A 19795-nucleotide genomic window follows, 5' to 3' on the forward strand; every position below is an offset into this window, starting at 1 on the left:
AAATTAGAATGGTGGTTGTTTACTCCTTGAAAAGAATGTTAATTTTTTAATGAAGTCATAAAATTACCAAATTAGGCATTAACTAATAGTAATGAATATTCCTCTTTCTGTCCAGAATTTTCTCAGACGTCAAAGAGTCTACCAACACAGCGGAGGTGAGGATGTCATAGAACTGAAAAGTAAGTGTTGAAGAATCATTAATCCCTTGTCTTTTGAGATGTTTCCAGAACAAAGGTTCTTCTCTGAGATCAGCCCATCATCTCCTTCCCCTGAGAATCTTGTGATTGCATCGTCTTGGCCATAAATAATTAGGTTAGAGGAGATGATGTTTGTTTTGCTTGTTTCCCTACTGATCACAAACTGGTACCCTCAGGATCAGGCAGAAAGAAGTGGGAGGTGACAAGGAAGATTCTGCTCAGAGCTGTCCATAGAAAAGGGTCAGTCTGGGTTAACTCAATCAGTCAGCATCCTCCCACTCCCTATGGCTCTCTTTATATAAAAATCATACATTGCAATGCCCTGAAGTTCCCAACCCAGCATGAGTTCCCAGGGGACAACCCCATTTGCCAGCTAAGGGACAAATCTGCTGCCACTTATGTCTCTTTAGCTAGAAATGTAAGGGAGGTTGGTAAAGTAAGAATTTATGTGGGTGTTTGCTGCTCTGGAAAAAACTTGGGCCATTTAATAAGGAAGACAAGAAAGATGGATATTGGGTGACCAATTGCAGTGTCTGCTATAGGAGTAATCAATTTCCTAAAAGAGGTGTAATCTTCCAATTCCTCAGGAAAAGAAAAGAAAAATGGTACACAGAGGGAAAAACCCCTGCAGGTACTTTCCCAGGAGTGGACCAGGCAGATAGAGCATTTGGATGCGGGAAGATGAATCTTTTGTGATTTTGGGTTGGCCTGTGGCAGATATAGTCATCAATTGTGCACTCTCAGAGCCCTGGACTTTATCTACTATCAGCAATTTCTCTCCCTTTATCCTCTCACACTTCCCCTATCTCAGAGGAAGAAAAGACCTGCTGCTGTTGAAGTCGTTCTTGCAGCCTGCCTCCTGGACCCCATCCATCCTGTTTCTACCGCATCCTTGTCTCTCTGCGTGCCTCTGCCTCTGTCACTCTGATTCTCCATCTCTCCCTTCCTCCTGCATTCAGACATTTGTATGTATCCCTTTGTAAAATATGAAACCCTCAGCCTGATGTTCGACCCACCCGTATATTTTTTCTATTGTTCTTTTTATTGTGAAATACTTCAATTTTGTGGCGCACACCCACAGTTTCCTTACTGTTTCTGGCCCTAGAAATTTGGAGTCTCCCATTTCACTACTTTATTAAACCTGCTTTTGGGAGGACACCCCAGATTTCTTCCTATCCAAATTTAACGAATTTTTAAAAGCTTTTATTAGCACGTCTACCTCCTGCTGTAACAGGTAATCTTGACTTTGTTCTCTTCCTGAAGGGCTTTCCTCTTGGGTTTTCTTCTTTCTTTCATGATAACTTTCTTACTAGCTCTTCTCTCTTCCCCAAAGTGCAGATATCCTGGGGGCCATTTTTTTCTACCTTCTCTTCTGTCTTTAGAGAAAAATCACACAAAGAGTTCACTGAGCTTGAATTTCTGTTGCAGGTTCCCAATCAGCACCCGCCTCTAATTCTCTTGTCCCTCCTTTACTCTAGTTTCACATTCTCAGTTGCTGTGAGAGATTTCCACTTCAAAGTCCCACAACCATTTAAAGCCGAATTCATCTCTTGCAAACCATTTCCCCTTCTCATTGTCTCCATTTCTAACAGAGTGGCCGTGTTTTTCCCCATCAACTCTGGAATCAGACAAACAGAAATCCAGCTCTGATACTCACCTGCTGAGGGACTTTGGGCAAAATATGTCACTTCACTACATCTCTGTTTTCTTACCTACAAAGTGAGGGTCCCTACCTCAGAGGGCCTGGTACTTCTTGTGTGGTTGTTATCTGTTTACAAATATTCAGTGCTTTTCTCCTAGGTAAATGGAAGGGCTGTACTACCCCACTCCATTGAACTCAGGGTGGCTATATGACTTGCTTTGGCGAATGAAATGTGTGTGGAAGTGACAAATGCATTGTTAGAAGGGAACTTCAAAAGCCGTGATCCTTTTCCCTCTGCCACAACAACCAGCAGTGTTCCCAATGGCGACTTCTCTGTCTCTTGGGAGTAAGAGTGACCTGGGGCAGCACCTCACCAATCCTTGATGGATGTGTGATGTTAGTCAGAAATAAGCCTTTGTTGTTCAGAGGCACTGAGGTTTAGGGCTGTTTTGTTACTGTGGCATAAGAGAGCCTATAGTGACTGTTACAGCCCCGCACTAAGAACGAGACAGTAGTTCTTGACTTCTCGGAGCTTACCTGAGTGGGGAAGAAAAACTCTAGAAAGTTATTACATCAGGCTTTTCTGAATGGGGAAGCTCTTGTCCTCACAATTCAGCCTTTAATACTGTCAAATGCTATTAGTTCTCTGACAGAAAGCTTCCCTTTTGCCTAACCCAAGTCCTTGCAGTTGCCATTAAAACCTTTACTTGACTTCAGTCACTCTCAAGCATAAGCATGCACCCAAAGCACCTGGAAGGTTCATTAAAACAGAAGTTTCTGGGCTCCATCCCCAGAGATTCTGACTCAGTAGGTCTTGGGTGGGGCCTAGGAATTTGCATTTATTTATTTATTTTCTTTTTGAGGAAGATTAGCCCTGAGCTAACATCTGCCGCCAATCCTCTTCTTTTTGCTGAGGAAGACTGGCCCTGAGCTAACATCCGTGCCCATCTTCCTCTACTTTATATGTAGGATGCCTGTCACAGTATGGCTTGCCAAGCAGTGCCATGTCCACACCCGGGATCTGAACTGGCAAACCCCGGGCTGCCCAAGTGGAACGTGAGAACTTAACCGCTGTGCCACTGGGCCGGCCCCCAGGAATTTGTATTTCTAACAAATTCCTAGATGATAGTGATGCTGCTGTTCCAGGGATCACACTTGGAGAGCCAGCATTTTACCAGTTCTGGTTCTTAAGGAAATGGAGCACCCTCATCTTTTTTTGTGCTCGACTTTGTATACTCACTAGTTAATGGTAGGTCTGGCTTCTGTCTTCAAGGGCAGTGTTTATGCAACAGTGGGGAGGGATAAACTATTGAGACCACTTGGGAAGAAAAGCCACAGCAGCAGGAGGGGGGACATTTAGATTCCCTGGGGGCTTTGTGACAATACCAGGGCCAAGGCAAATAAAACCCTCAAGATGGCCTCTGAGTCCACAGAGCAGTTCAGCATTGCTTTTATTGCTGAGTGAGGGTGCCACACTGCCCCTGCCGAGAGCTGATCCTAGCAGGAAAAAGTGGGATTCAGCCTCCTCCAGAGCATCAACCTCCCACCTGCAGCTCTCTGCTCACAGGAAAGGAGCTATCTTTGCAGAAGAACTGGGTCCCGACAAAAATCAACTATCTGGTGTAGACTGAACTGTGTTGAATTAGCCATAGACATAGGTTTGTAGACTTTCTTAGGACAAAACAGAAGATCTTGGGGCAATTTTCATCTAAAGTGCAGGCAATGCACTATGTCTTAAATGTCCAACTCTTTCCCTGCTATTCCATAAGAACACTAACCACTGATGCTCTTTAATCCAAATAACTTACTTTCCTTCTAAAATTTGTGGTTCTTCGAACAACAATAAAGATAACTAGTTTTTGCTACATCCCAGACACCACGTTGAATCCTTTTATTCTCATTATCTTATTAAATCCTAACTTCTACACTTTGATATAGGCATTGTTATTCTCATTTTTTATAGTCAAGAAGCCCAAGGCCCTGGGAGGTTACCAGAATGCGCCGTGTTACCCAGCCAGTAAATAGCAGCATTGAAGCATGAACTCTGGCTGTCTGATTCCATGCAGTTAATCACTGCGAACAATACATGACAAACCCAGGTTAGGTTTACCATTAAACTTGAAATCCTTTCTTTCCTTCTAGGCATTTTCCAACTTCCCCTTCTGTGTCAAAAGCACCCAGAACAGGATCAGTAGGTGACAGAATGAGCTGGGGCAGGGGGGTGCTATGAAAATAACTCTAGGCAGATTTGTCTCCAAAATTAACTCTTGTTTTTGACTCTGAAACAAAATGAGGAGTTTTCATCTTCAGGCTTTTGGCTGGCATTCCAGACTCGTGCTCTGACTTTTACTCCTTTCTGATGTTATTAATGAAGGCCGGAACCCTCACATATTTGCCTCATTACTCAGTAAGATACTTTAGCCAAATGTTAGGTCAAGGCCCTCAGTCTGAGATGGTGTAAGATGATGGTTTAGGAAAATTTTTTTCCCCAATGACAATACCTTTCTTCAAACAATATCTTACCTGATACCCCAGTATATAAAAGGTATAATAACGATGCTGCTGGAGTTGGTCCTCTCCTTCGCTGACCCTTCCCTCCAGTCTGGTGGCTCTAAGGAGATCCAGGAACACCTGGTTCCGATGGTCAGCCCTCTCAGAGCACGGACCGCCAGGCTTCCTTATGCCGGCACCACTGACTACATATTGAATGGACATTCAACCAATCTTCGGCTCTCAGCTCTCCCTTTACCTCCTAGTTCAGACCTACCTGGTGCTGCCAGGTCCTGAGCCTTTTGGAATTCTTCAGGATAAATGAATTTGCCCCTTACTTTCCCATAGTTCCAGCCAAGTCAGCTTCAACTTGTCTATCTGTTTCTCAGCTTTTATGTATGTATGTCTATATACATGCATTATAGGTATATAGTTGCTCTTCCCATTATTTTGTGGGATTATGCCTTTAAAAACCCATTCATGGTCATTTTAGCAGAGTTTTGAGAGGGGAAAAGGGGATCCTTTAATCAGAAGCCATCATTAACTCTTTAAATCCTGCCTTTCCGCCTATTCCTTCCATTCTCTGCTTCTGCACGCCTGGGCCTATGTGGGTGGGCCATAGTCTATTCTCCCATGTATCTCATCTTCTAATTCATATTGTAAAAATCTATTTTCCACGTTGATATGCTCTGACAGTTTCTTAATATTTTCTTCCCATTTGCTGCACTGTCCTTTCCTACTGAGATTATTTTACTGCTGTGATTACAGTTTAATTTTCAGCATTCCTAATCCATTCTTTTGAAAATCTTTATCTGTTCTTGATTCATAATTGATTGTGTGTTTTTTTTTTAAAGATTTTATTTTTTCCTTTTTCTCCCCAAAGCCCCCCGGTACATAGTTGTATATTCTTCGTTGTGGGTCCTTCTAGTTGTGGCATGTGAGACGCTGCCTCAGCGTGGTCTGATGAGCAGTGCCATGTCTGCGCCCAGGATTCGAACCAACGAAACACTGGGCCGCCTGCAGCGGAGCGCACAAACTTAACCACTCGGCCACGGGGCCAGCCCCCATAATTGATTGTTTTTGTTGCCTAATTTGTTTTTCTCGGTGTATGGATACTAGTCATTCCTTTGTCTCATTGAAGATTTAAATCATACTATTTTAAAGTCATCTTTTACAGAAGAATGCATTATTATTTAGAATCCTGTAAAAGGGAATTCTCTCATTTGTTCAATTTGTTGGCTATCTTTTCTGACATTCGTTTTGCTCACCTGATTTGGAATTTTAGTTTGTGAGTTGAGGGTGGGTGGTTTATAGGTATGATTTTCTTCTTCTTGTGTTCATCCCACTCTTACCAAAGGGCCCACAGGTCAGAATCAGAGTTATGCTGATGACTTAGTGGTCTCTGTCTCTAGGGACATTGCAGATCTAACTCCCGAGTCTGCAGGTAGCTGCCTCTGCTTTCTCTTTCCTTCCTGGGCAGCATCGTGTTGCAGCCGTGGCCCCAGCACTGGTCACAGCCTTTTGTTCTTCTCTCCAGGTAATAGGAGGGGAGGCCAACCCCAGTTTTACTCCAGGGGCCTGGCTTTGGTCTCCCAACATCCTTGGGAACCAATTTCTCTTCCAAGCCCAATCGATCTAGAGCTTCAGCTCTTCAGCTGTTTCTGTGTTGTGCTGTCATTGTTCTGTTTCAATCTCACCTTCTCTGTAGCATAAACCCTGTTCTATTTATACTGTTTGTGAGTGAGGTTAGGGCATGTCTATCGTTTTGGGAGTTGGTGAAGGTTCTGCATGAAATCATTGAGCCATCTTGCCCAAAAATCAGGTCCTTTATAGTATGAAAATATGCGAGACATACCTTCCTCTTGCTAATATTTATACCTTTTTAAGCATAACTTCCATGAATTATTGGGCTGACAAACTTGTGTCCCTTTACCATAGACCCCTTCTCAAATCTTTCCTAGAACGAAGTTTAAGGAAAGTAGGAAGTGAAGGGGGGAAGGACACTCTGCTCTGCCACAAAATAAGTAACTACTTTTTAGGTCACCATGATTAATTAACATTGATTTATTTCTAAATTTAAGGTTTTGTAGTTTGAAACCTTTAAAGGTCTTGAAGTGTTTAGTTCTTGGACTTTAGTTGTCTTCAAGGCCTAACTCAAAACTTGTTCCTCCTCCGTGAAGCTTTTCCTCCCTGCCTGGACCTCCTCCGCGCCTATGCTTTTCCCTGCTGTTACATGCAGACACGGGCACTTCATTATGCACTTTTTGGGGGTGGGGGCACGTTGAGCTATAATTGTTCTGTGTGTTTCAGTCTCACCTCCTCAATAGCGTAAGTCCTACAAGAGCAGATTGTGTCTTTGCCTACTTTTGTGAGCACATTGTGATGGTTTCTGGAAGAATAAATGCTTACTGAGTACGGATTTATTTTCTTGGAGCTGCATGGGATGGTTCCAGCCGGGATTGCTAGCCTGGGTCTGCTGATTCGGACATGTCTCTCAAGTTTGTACCTCCAAGACCAGAATTCATCTTGTCATCTATTTCATGTCTCCAGTGCCTTAGGGTGCTGGTTTATCAGAGAATTATGGGATTGGGAGGGACATTAGGGACATACAGCCAGTGGTTCCTAAATGTTTTCTTAGTCAGGGAACCCTGCCTTCAAAAACCGTAATATAAAATGGGTAAAAGAGATGGGGGTAAAGCTGTCCTTGTTACATGGGGTCTGGGGGAGACACAGACTCACCTTTGCCTCCGCGCCCTCACCGTTCTCTCTGCCTCTCTGGATGTGACTCAACGTGTGACTGGAGAATCAAGACTCTACAAAGCACATCTGAAAACCTATAATCTACTCCATACCCCTTATTTGAATAAACTGAGACCCACGGAGGAAGAGTAGCTTGTTCAAAGTCTCATGGCTGGTAGCAGCACCTGATTTAGGACTGGCTCTTCATCCAACTCTCCTCCTACTGCCTTTTCCACTCTACTGTGGTCTCCTAACAGAGATAGAAAGAAATGGAAGTTTAAATTGGACCGTTAACCCAAAGTTTACTGTATTCCCTCCCTTTTATGGCATACCTCCAGACACTCGCTCCTGTGCTGAGCCCCAGATGGCAGAGGCTGCTCAGCCAGGTGTCAAACCCACTGGCTTAGTCATTTGGGGCAGAGCACCTCCTGAAGACTCATGAGAAGGCCTGGCTTCATTCGGCCTTCCAGAAAGCATTTCATTGAGTGTCTGTCAAAGTCTAGCCATTTAACTTGCCTATTCTTCCTTCCAGTCTCCATTCAGCTTCTGACTCACCCGCAATACCCCAGTCCAGGAGACCTTTGCTCTGAGCAGATGGGGGGATCTGGAGGGATTCAGGTACTGGGTGAAGAGGCGAGAAGGTGTAGAAAGGTGTTGGGTTATGTGATTTCTTACGTTTTGAGGAAAGATTCTCTGAACTTCCCAATGTTTTTTAAAGTTGAATATACTAATATTTTATCAGCAAGTCAGAGACCAAAGGAATTTTAAAAATATATTCATAGAAAAGTCAATAGTTAGATTTCTTAAAAGAAGTCAAAAATCTTCAAGATACAGAAGAAAATCACGATAGATAACAGCTGTTAAGCTTTCACATATCATTCAGCTAAATTAATGAACACATTTAGATGGCACGACCATCTGAAAGGTACTTTAAAGGATATCATCTCATTGAATTTTCACACCACCGCCAAGAAGAAGGTATTATTAGAACTATTTTACAGAAGAGTAAATTGATGCTGGGAGCAGATAAATAATTTGCCCAAAGTCATGCAATTTAAAGGGGTGAAACCAGGCCCCAAATCCAGATGCTTCTGACTCCAGATTTCATATTCTTTTATGCCCTTTAAAAGGCTGAACAGTGGACAGGACAGACCATTGATCTGAGCCAGACTGATAGCTTTTATGTACAGTGATGCCTCATTAATCTCATATTACTGGGGAATGAACTGTTCTATCTAAGTGAATATTTCATGTAATGGGAGCTTTAAGCACTAAAGCTTAACATAAAACTTAACCATTTTGAGGGGAATCTTTCTGGCTTGTGTTAGATATTTTTGTTCTGGAGGTCACTTTCTGTGCTAGCCCCATTTTCTCTGTCCCCGATGTTGTCTGCCATCTGCAGAGCCAACCCTGCCCAGGCTTGGGGCTGATGAAACCATGGGCCTGGGTGCGCATGAGTAGTCTCTACCTCTGTGGAAAGAGGAATGTGAGTTTGGGGCTCCAGTCACTTATTGAAATGTGGACGGATTCAAGCCCCTGAGTGCCTCTGTGATCACTGAGCTCTGGCTACTCAGTCTTACACCATCACGTGCCTGAACAGCAGATGTTATTGGGCTCTTTCGTGAGCACCCGCTGCTCAGTTACCCACCGAGAGACTGGGAGACTGAAAGGCAGGGCTGATTAGTGTCTAGCAGACTGGAGGCCTAACCCATGCCCTTCCTGGCCATTTTTCCTGAAATAGAGCCCTGCTTCAACAGTCTTGATATTTTTGGGCCCCTTAGTTAATGTCAGCCCTCAGGTGATGTCAAGAAGCACAGTCTCCAGTGTATTTTCATTGCATCTTGCCTCACCCCTTTGGACACGGCCCCTTGGACTTTGGTGATAGTTCAGGTCATCTTGGGTTTGCTGGTCTGGTCAATTTTCCTTAGTCCTCATACTATGGTCATTCTGACTTGAATGCAGCATGCTCCACTTTTTATGTGAAAACTTCCAGCATAAACAATAGCTTGGATCAAGCTATTTATGACAATCTGATTTCTTTTTCTTTTTTTTTTTTTTGAGGAAGATTAGCCCTGAGCTAACATCTGCCACCAATCCTCCTCTTTTTTTTGCTGAGGATGATTGGCCCAGAGCTAACATCCGTGGCCATCTTCCTCTACTTCGTATGTGAGACACCTGCCACAGCATGGCTTGCCAAGCGCTGTGTGGCTCGGCGCCCAGGATCTGAACTGGCGAACCCCAGGTCACTGAAGCGGAACGTGTGTACTTAACCGCTGCACCTCTGGGCCAGCCTCTGATTTCGTTTTCAAAGTCACTTCTACCAAAATCCAACAGAATTAGAGAGCTGTTAAAGGAAGAAAACCAAAAACCAAGACAAACCTGGAGATTCTCTGCTCTACTCCTCCCTAGACTCTTTTGAGTTGAATGCTAGTCCTTGATTTATCAAATTTTATCATTTTTCACTTTTTATTGGCTTCTCTTTATGAAGATGAGGATTTCATATCCTTAGATGATCCAATATCCTTGCTTTCCCTCCTGATTTCCAAATATAATTACATCAAAATTTTTGGTTAAAGCAATGTAAAATGTTTGCCTAATTTCTGGTTAGTATTTTTTTTTTTTTTTGTGAGGAAGATTGCTCCTGAGCTAACATCTATGCCAATCTTCCTCTACTTTTTGTATGTGGGATGCCACCACAGTATGGCCCGACAAGCAGTGTGTAGCTCCGGTCCCAGGACCCGAACACTCAAACTCCAGGCCACCGAAGCAGAGTGCATGAACTTAACCACTGTGCAACTGGACTGGCCCTAATTTTCTGTTTAGTATTTTGTGATTACATTTCCTTTCCTGTTCAAAGTATTTTGCTTCCTGAAATTATTAATTCCCTCATTTCCCCCAACCTGTTTATTTGTTTATGTTCTTATCACTAATTATTTTCAAACTTTCCAACCCCGGTAACTATCATTTCCCATCCAGCCAGAAGCATCAGCTTTTCTTCGTTCTTAGAGATGTTCCTCTGGGGGTCCTCTATCCTCTGGCTCCCATCTGGCCCCACTGTGCTCTGGGCATGCTGTACTTGTGGGCTCCTGGCCCTTCTTTTCCTCTCTGTCCCAAGATGTATTTCTTGTTTCCTAAACCCCACATCTTTCTCTTCCTTGATTTCTACCCAGATTTCAGTAGAGAATATCCTTCAGTAGCTTCTTGAGAAAGCAGGCATGAGAAATATGTCTTGAGACCCTCAAAGTCTTAATATGTATCGCTCTCTCTTCACCCTTAATTGATAATTTGGCTGAGTGTAGAATTCTGGGATGCAAATTTTCATTCAGAATTTGAAGCTATTGCTCCGTTGACATAGATTGAGTGTGTTATTGAGAAATCTAATGACATTTATATTTCCAGTATTTGGTATGTGAACTCATTATTTATGACTTGAAGATGTTAGTTTCTTCTCTTTATCTCCAAAGCACTGAAATTTCACAGCAATGTAACTTGGTATGGGGAATCTTTTTATTTATTATGCTTTATGTTCCATAGCTTCTTTTAATCTGAATACTCATGTCTCTCAGTTATGAGAAATTTTTGGAGCATCACTATTTTGATGATTTTCTGTTTATTTCACTCTGTTCTCTTTTTCCGAAACTGTTTCACAGCGGTTAGACTTCGTGGACTGATCAATACTCAAATTTCCTCTTATCTTTATCGTTTCTCTCTTTTTTTTGTTCTACTTTCTGAGAGAGTCCTTTGACTTTACATTTTAAAGTTTTTATTGAATTTTTTTGTTGAATCTTTTATTTCAAGCATCATATTTTCAAATTTTATGCTTTCTAATTTGTTTCCTATTCCTTAAAAATTATGGCGTCCTCTTCTTTTGGCGCGGATGAACATTTTCTCTTACCTCTCTAAGGAGATCAGTTACACACATTCAAAGTTGTCTTCTCCCTTCACCGACTTCATTTCCTCTGAGTTTCTTTCGTTAGTGTGTTTTGGTCTGGATTTTCCTTATTAGATGCTTACCTCCAGTGTGTTTTGTCTGCTTGTATTTGAAAATATTATATTGAAATATTATATTGGAGCAGACTGGTCGCATTTTGGGGAAAAGGCAGGGCTTGTCAACTGTGATGTGGCTGGATGGGGAGCCAGCCATTGATGGGAAAACTCTGCACAGAGTGTAGTCTCTGTAAATCCTGAGTGTTGGTATTTAGAGATCTTTTTCCTGGGTGTATTCTGTTTCCCTACCTAAGAATCCTCCAGTTTCCTGCCTGGGAGGGGGCATCTCCCTAAGCGGCCAGTGTTGTTAGAGTCCAGAGAGACAAAGGCACCAGGGCCTGACTATCCTGTATGTAGACTTCCATTCATCCCCTAGTTTTTAGACGTGTGCCCCTCCCTACCATCCGCTGGGGTCCTGGGGCTGGACCTTCTCTGGACCCTTTCCTCTGTGGAATAAACGTCCAGTTGTCTGCCAAGGAGGGAGAGGGAAACTGACAGTTTAACTACCTTCTTAACAGAATTTAAGCGAATCTTCTCATTTGCAGCTCCTTATGCCCCTTGTCTGAGTGCCTCTGATTTCTGTGTCTTTCCAGGGATCTGAGGCCTGACCTGCCTGGCTTCTCATTGGCTTCCTTCAGCAGGCCCTTCCTGTTCTGCTTTATTAGCTCTGACCATTTCATTTGATGCTTTCTAGCCTGCAAATGTTGGCTGACATCTCTCGTTCACTGTGGATCCTGTCCTTTCCTTTTCCTTGTGGAGATCACACACACACACCCCCCCCCCCCCCACACATCACTTTACTCTCATTCTAAGTAGAGTATTAGGAGGGAGTAGAGATAAACACGTGTATTCAATCTACCATGTTTAACCAGAATTAATCACATGCCATCTTAATGAGAGTTTGCTGAGCATAGTTTAAATTTTCCTTGCTGGCTTGGCCACCCACATGGGTATTAATTGCAGGGTGTAAAACAGTCTTTAAGAAGCTCTCTGGACGTGCATGGCTATATGTAGCTATACTAAGTGTTCCCCAACCACTGTACTTAAAAAAATTGTGCCTGCTTTTTGTAAGTATTGCTTTCATTCATTCATTCAACATTCAGAGGTTTTTTCAAATTTTTAAAATTTCTTTTGCTTTTTGGTGAGGACGATTGGCCCTGAGCTAACATCTGTTGTTGATCTTCCTCTCTTTAAATTTTTTTTTCCTCCCCAAAGCCCCAGTACATAGTTGTACATCTACTTGCAGGTCATTCTAGTTCTTCTATGTGGGATGCTGCCACAGTGTGGCTTGACAAGTGGTGGGTAGGTCCGTGCCCATGATCTGAACCAGTGAACCTCAGGCTGCTGAAGCTGAGTGGGTGAACTTAACCACTCGGCCCCGGGGCTGGCTCTCATTCAACATTTATTATGCGTATACTATGCTCCTGACACTGGGAATATAGCAGTGAGCTGGATAAAGTCCTACCCTCTTGAAGTTTTCTATCTGTTTTGTCCTTTGGGCTTTCACTTGTTTTTGTCAGTGTTCTTGCCCGTTTCTTCCAGCTTGCCCCTTCTAATGTGTTGTGAGCCTAGCAAATAGGGCAATCAAGTTACTAGGCCAGCGTATGAAGGAGGAATAAACTGATCCTGAGCATGGGGCTACCAGGTTCTGGGAGGTATAAAATGAATAGATTTTGTAACGGCAACTTATACCTTTCATGGATCTCTTCTTTCTTTCTTTTTTTCTTTTTTGCCCTACTTTTGATTCATGGCTGTATTTTTGATAGTTAAAATAGTCAGAAAAGGGGCTTCTGAGTACAGAAATTGTTTAGGATCAAAGACTGTTAGAGCTGGATGATATCTTTGAGGGCACACAATAAAATCTTTCATTTCATAGTCGCAGTAGTCCCTGCCTAGGGAGGGAGGGAGAATTGCTCAAGGTCACACAGTTAGCAATTGGCCAATCCAAGGCCAGAAGCCAGGTCCCTGGGGGCTTTGCACTAAGAAACGCTCAGATTTATAATCTTAAGAAGCATGCATGGAAAATTAGCTGCCAGTCAGATCATAGGAAATGACACTGGAGACGAGGCTGCCTCTTTGGAAGGAAGGAAGCGAATCTCATTAGAATACCAGGGCTCTTCAGCTTGAGCCATCCCAAGGCTGGAGCAGGAGGAGCTGTAATATCTGCACCCCTCTTATGTGGAATGTAATTACATTTTCACTTCAGCTTAACTGGAAAAAGCACTGGAATTTACATCACACGTGGTTTTTACGTGTTTTCTGCTGATCGCTGCTTAACAAGCTGTTTCACTGGAGAGGTTTGTTAGTTTTAATAGCCCTTAAATTACTTACGGCAATTACCTGCATCACTTTCAACTCCATGGAGGTTATTAAAATGCTCTCATGGCAACTGTAAAGAAATATAAAAATAGGTAAAGATAAAATGATACCCTTTCCCTGAAGGCATTTGCTGGGACTGTATTTGCATTGCTTTTATACAGAGGGGCGCATTTAGTTCACGATAAATATCCTAACCACTGAGGCTTAATCCACCTAAAAGCAGACATACCTCATTTTAAAAATTGTTTTCTCAGGGGCCAGCCCAGTGGCATATGGTTAAGGTCGTCCGCTCTTCTTCGGCAGCCCAGGGCTCACGGGTTCGGATCCTGGGCATGCACCTAGCACCACGCATCAAGCCATGCTGTGATGGCGTCCCTCATAAAATAGAGGAAGATTGGCACAGATGTTAGCTCAAGGCCAATCTTCCTCAAAAAGAAAAAAAAAGTTTCTTTTCTCATCCCACCAGGTTTATTCCAGCACTAGCCTCACAGAGGCAACTGGAAAATATTTTGGTTGAATTTAATAAGCATTTGTTGAGCCTCTAGCATATGGCAGCCACTGTGCCAAGTAATGTTACATATACTGTTTCATTGGAGCTCAAAGAACTTCTGCGAGCTATGTGATATTATACCCACTTTACAGACAAGAAAACTTAGGATTATAGAAGTGAAGTGAAAAATCACAAAATCACATGGCTGGTCAGTGTGGTTGATGGGATTCAAATTCAACCTCAACTCCAGCAAGATTTGTACTGCATCACGACTACCACCTACTAGTTAGACGGCCTTTCCTGTAAGCAGAGCCACTTCTGTGGGGTTGTTAGCAGGATTCAGGGGAGGTTTTCTGTCCCATCCAGTCCTGAAATCCCATTTCTTGTATTCCTACAGACCAAAGCGCTTTCTTTCTGGGATTCTCTTGCAGAAATGTAAACCCGAATTTGGAGAAAGCTTTACGTGAGTTTGTACCCTCTAGTGAATTGCTACTCAAAGTGTGGTCCCTGGGCCAGCAGCATTAGCATTGCCTGGGACATGCCAGAAAAGTAGAATCTCAGGTCCAAGCCCAGACCACTGAGTCAGAATCCATATTTTCACAAGATCCAGGTGACTTGTATGCACATCGAAGTTTGAGAAGCACTGCTCCTGTATGAGGGAGTTCGCCAGAGACTTCTTTTTCTATTTGAGAGTATTGATCATTTGGAGGCGTGGACTGAGAGGAAGAGACAGCACCCAGCAGGGGGAGAATCCTGCTGCATGGAAGGACTGTGTTTGGATCCCAGCTACGTTCCCATCTTGTCCAGACCTGCTCCAAGTCACTAGCACGGGAAGGAAGTAGTCAGTGTGTACGCACGCTGGGGTGATTTTCGTATGATGCCTGTTGTGATTCTCCTTAGAAATGATCCTCAGCATTTTCATGTGAAATGGGTGGATGTGTTTCTGCCTTCTGTGGTAAGACCTTCCCAAACCATGCCCCTACAACCTTTTACAATTTTTATCCTGTCTTTTCCCTGAGCTCCAATCTTTATCTCTGACTTATTTCTGAGCATCGTAATCTGAACGTCCCATAGCAGCTTCTAACTCCAAACACCTAACTCCAAACACATCCCTTTCCCTCCTTTCCTTTGATGTAGCTGGTTTTATTTATTTATTTATTTTTTACCAGTGGTTAATAGTGACATTGATTTGCTAATCCAGTCAATCATTCTACTGAGAGTTATTATGCAGCCGCTGTGAGTTGGTCACTTTGACGGTCTTGTTCTTCAGGACTGACACTCCAACAGGACAGAGAAACACGTAAACAAGCAATCACACTGCGGTGTGCTGAGTGTTACATTAGGCTGCACTGTTCAATTCAGCATCCAGAGCCACACGTGGCGACCGAGCACTTGGAATGTGGCTGGTCTGAGCTGAGTGGTGCTCTAGGTATAAAAGACACACTGTATTCCCAGGACTTAGAATGAAAAAAAAAAAAAAGAGAATGTAAGATATCTCATTAATATTTTAAAAATGTTGATTACATCTTGAATTGATACTGTTTTGGATATCTTGGGTTAAATAAAACGTATTGTTAAAATTAGGTTCACTTGATTCTTTTTTAATGCAGCAACTAGACAATTTATAATTTCGTGTGTGGCTAGCATTCTATTTCTGTTGGGCCGCGCTCCATCACGGGTTCTGGGGTGAAGCAGAACCTCAGAGTCAGGGAAGGCATCAAAAGATGAAGAGGCAATAGGGTTTTCCAGGTAAAGGAGAGAATTCTCTATGGCTTTAGTGACCAGGAAGGCAGGCGAGTTGAAATGAAAGGAAATTAGCAGAGCTGTTGCTTTTCTGTTACTAGCAACCATATCGCCACGAACGAGGTTTGGAAGCTTGGTGCTGTGTGCAGCCAGAGAACCAGACTCATCTCCCCGTGCAGTTACGTTATTGATGGAGCCCTACATCCGCCTGGTCGTCCCCGTGCCAGGCTTTCTGAAGAATCACCCCGACTCTCCTGCTCTCCCCTTGTAAGTGGAGCCCTTGCTACTACCTGCAGGCTGCAACATGAGAGAGTGAAATAAAACTCATTTTCAGCACGCGATGAAGGGCTGAGGATATTCAAGCTTTGTGTGTGATGTTCTGTTGTGTCTGCTAAATGGTGACTTAAAATCGATTATAACCAAACGGAAAGAGGCAAAAACTGCTGACTCCTGAGATTTCCCAGAGGGAGAGGGGACGCCGGGATTTCTCTCTCTCATTTTTCCCTCTTAGATAAAAGCTGGCTGTTGAGATCTCAGGCTTACCATGTGGTTGAGTTCTGAGGTGTGGGGTGTTTACGGTATTCGGGAAGCTTCTACCCCAAATGGCAATGAGGCCTGTGGGATCCCAGGTGGGAGAGGAGGCTGGTCTCTCAGTTGAGCAGCAGCTGCCCTCACTGTTGCCTGTGGGTCTGTTCATCTCTCTCCTGTTTGGGGGAAAAACAGGGTTCCACTGGGAGGTCTCTGAACTACAAAAGAGGAAAGGATGAGCCGGGAGCCAGAGATCTCGGCATCATCCCAGCTGTGGTGCTCTAGATTTGCCTTTTAGCTTTAGAGGAAGATCCCTTAAGGCAGAATAAATTGAGATTTTACTTGTAGACTCAGAGCTGGCTCTGGACAAAACGCAAAGTGTATTCAGTATACATTTATCACATTATTTCTCTATGCCCGGCACAGCTTGGGGTGGGGGGAAAGGAAGGAAAACATCATAATCCTGTGAGATAGGTATTTTTGTCCCTATTTTATGGATGAGAAGACTGAGGTTAAAAGCCTTGCTCCTGATGGTCTTAAAACCAGGAGTTCACAGCTTCATCCTCTCCATGCCATAGCACCTGCCCGAGCCTTTGGCTTGCCCTCTCCATTTCCCCTCTGCTAAGGCCCCAGGGTAGACGTACTGCGGTCCCCAGAGGGCAGGGACCAGAGAGGTAGCAGAGACAGGCTCCAAGCACCCCCTTCCCTCTCATTACGTGTTTTGAGGGGTAAGGTGTACAGGTCAGGTCTTGAGTAAGCATGCCTAGCAAGTCCCGCCCAATGTCCCCCTCAGACAGCACACAGACATTTTTTAGGTGACGTGAGGGGAAAGGCAGCTGACAGCACAATTTTCCTTATTTTTATTCTTCTTTCTTCTGTGACTTGGTGTCTCTGAGACTGGCTACAAATCTGCTTATGATATAAAATAATATTTCCTCTAATTTATCATAGAGCACACCATAATCCCCATCCCCTAGGCCGACGGGAGCCCCTGGACAACGCACAGCGCTTCTGAGCTCCGGTTACCAGATGTCTGGATCCAGCCCTGAAAAGTCAGCTTTGAATTTTCAGGAACCAAACTGTGAAAATATCACACATATAAGTAGAGTAAGTTTATACCTTTTTGGCTGATCAATATTTATCAAGTGTGTGAGGTATTTTTCTTGAGACCATCTGGCATTCCTATCTCCCCTCTCTACTCTTTCAGACATGCCGGGGCTTAACGTCTGAAGACCTGTTCTGGCCTGAATGTTCGTGTCCTCCTCAAATTCATCTGTTGAAGCCTGAACCCCTCATGTGGTGGGGTTAGGAGATGGGGCCTTTGGGAGGTAAGTAGGTTTACATGAGGTCATGAGGGCAGAGCCCCATGATGGGATCAGTGTCCTTATAAGAAGAGGGAGAGACACGAGAACTTCCTTCCTCCTCCTTGTGCGGACACGGCAAGAAGGCAGCCATCTGCAAGCCTGGAAGAGGGCTCTCACTGGAACCCAACCGTACTGGCACCCTGATCTTGGACTTCCCAGCCTCCAGAACGGTGAGAAATAAATGTCTGTTCTTTAAGCTGCCCAGTCTGTGGTATTTCGTTCTAGCAGACTGAGCTGACTAAGGTAAGACTTCAGTGCTGTGTCAAAGGCAGGCATGAAAGAAAGGATGGATTCAACCAGTCATTGCATCAAAGAGAAAAGACAGCTGAGGAGGACCTTAGAAATCTTCCTCTCAGCACCCTGTTTCACTGATGCGGAAACTGAGGCCAGGAGAGGGAATGTGGTAGGCGGGGCGGACGGGAAACCAGGATTCCTAATGGCTGGTCCAGGCCTCTCTCAAGAGGAGAGCAGCAAGGCGCTGCCTTCAGACAGGTTGCATCAGTTAGGAAGCCAAGAACCTGAAAATCCCATGGCCCCTTTCATCAGAGAGACCTCAGTCCTTTCTCTGAGCTCTGAATGCAAGGATGTGTGCAGAGCTCACACAGCTCTGCGTGGAGACTTGGCATGCAGCTCACACGCCACTATGGAGAGGTCTTGTTACCTCAGATGAGGATCTGAATTTCTTTGTACCTCCCTTTCCCTGTCAGTGAGTGAGGGCCTGTTGGACTTGCTGGATTAATCAGGTAAGGTGTGGAGAGATGTCAGGAGACCCTCCGGAGAATCCAAATCAATACCACACATGAAAACAAAGCCGGCTTTGAAGTCCCGGAGTTCAGAAAGGAAAGTTTCTTTGCTGCTAAGACAAGTTAGAACAACACAAAAATGGTTAAAACTAGTTCAGGAGGTTTTTTTCCTCCTCAGAAAGTTTTGGCTTTGAGAAGGGATTTTCCCATAGTGCATCTGGGCACATTTGGATCTATGTGAGGAGGAAAACCATACGAAGTAAATGAGTTTGCCTTCTGTTAGTTGATTGTTACTCCGCAAAGCTTCCTCTCACCCTCTGTCCAGGCACCCAGGACACATACTCTTGCCTACTGCTGCCAAATTGAGCCCATTCTTCCTGAGCATGGGCTCACATTCTGGAACTTTTCCTCCTTACACCCAAACTTATATGTACCATGTCCACCCACCCTCACCCCCATTCCTTCAAGGCCTTGGTCACAAGCGCTTGAAGCTAATGAAGTAACTAGATGTTGCTCAAGTTTGTAGTCTTGGATATAAATGCTTTACTCATGAGAGAGGCCAATGCTCTGTGGTTTTGAACAAGTCATTTATTCTATCAGCAAATAAGTGGTGCTTAGCATTTTCTTATCAGCGAATAAGTGGTGCTCACTCTATCAACCGGAGGATTGTTGCAAGATTCAAAACCCATGTGAATGAATGAATGAAAAGGTCTTTGTCAAAATGTAGCATGCTTTATAAAATATAAGATAACATTAATTAAATGCCTTAGTCTAAGGAAGTAAGACTTTTGGGGCTCGTGTCAGGTTAAGGGGAAGATAAATTTTGGTAGCAGCCCCCGGCCCCCAGATTTGCCCATGTAGACCCTGCATTTCTCTGCCTGTGCCTACGTCTTGCCCTGCTTTGTCTTCCCCATGCTTGTCTTACTTTCTTCTGCTAGAAGAGAGGGAGGGGGTGCCCATGTTGACTTAACCCCTTCATGCACTTTCACATAGAGACGGAGCAATGAAGAGCTGGAGCAGGTCTTCCATGAGTCTATCCAGAGGGGAACTCATGGGAGCCACTGGAGAGGAATCACTTTGCCTCTTACTCCTTTCAGGGGCCCACAGAAGCCCTTGACCGGACTGTCTAGGGAGCACATGCTGAGTGGGACTTTTCAATTGCCTAAAATTGGTATGTAGAGGCCCCAAAATGAGGATGAAGAGGCACCAAATAACCCACATTCTAAAGAAAGAAGCCAAAAATGCTCCCCTCTCCCAGACTAGCCTCCCTAAGAGGTGGCAGCTGTCTCGGGCACCATTCCTCACTCCTTACTGCATTAGGAGTTCATCACCGAAAGAGGAGAGAACACAGGGAGGGAGAGGGCTATCAGTGTTGGGAGCTTCAGGGTGGGGGTGCCCTAGGAGAGGTGTCCCCTGCCTTCCCTTTTGGGGAGAAGAGGTCAAGGGAGCAGAGAAGGGCTCTGAGAGCATCACCTGTGAAGATTTTGGGTGCCTGCAAGAAGGGACAGATGGCGTTTCATTTCCTAGAGAGATGCTCATTGCTGATCTGTCCT

The 19795-nt window shown here is 44.1% G+C and overlaps 1 long non-coding RNA gene across 1 annotated transcript; it reads left to right on the forward strand.

Annotated features, from left to right (window-relative positions):
• The first annotated feature begins 86 nt into the window (after positions 1-86).
• On the forward strand, positions 87-15969 carry LOC139075718 (uncharacterized). The gene is made up of 2 exons (XR_011526422.1): positions 87-179; positions 15709-15969. It is a non-coding gene; the product is annotated as an uncharacterized lncRNA (long non-coding RNA).
• The last annotated feature ends 3826 nt before the right edge of the window (positions 15970-19795 follow it).

This window comes from Equus przewalskii, chromosome 14 (genome assembly GCF_037783145.1).
Source record: "Equus przewalskii isolate Varuska chromosome 14, EquPr2, whole genome shotgun sequence".
In the NCBI taxonomy this organism is placed as follows: domain Eukaryota; kingdom Metazoa; phylum Chordata; class Mammalia; order Perissodactyla; family Equidae; genus Equus; species Equus przewalskii.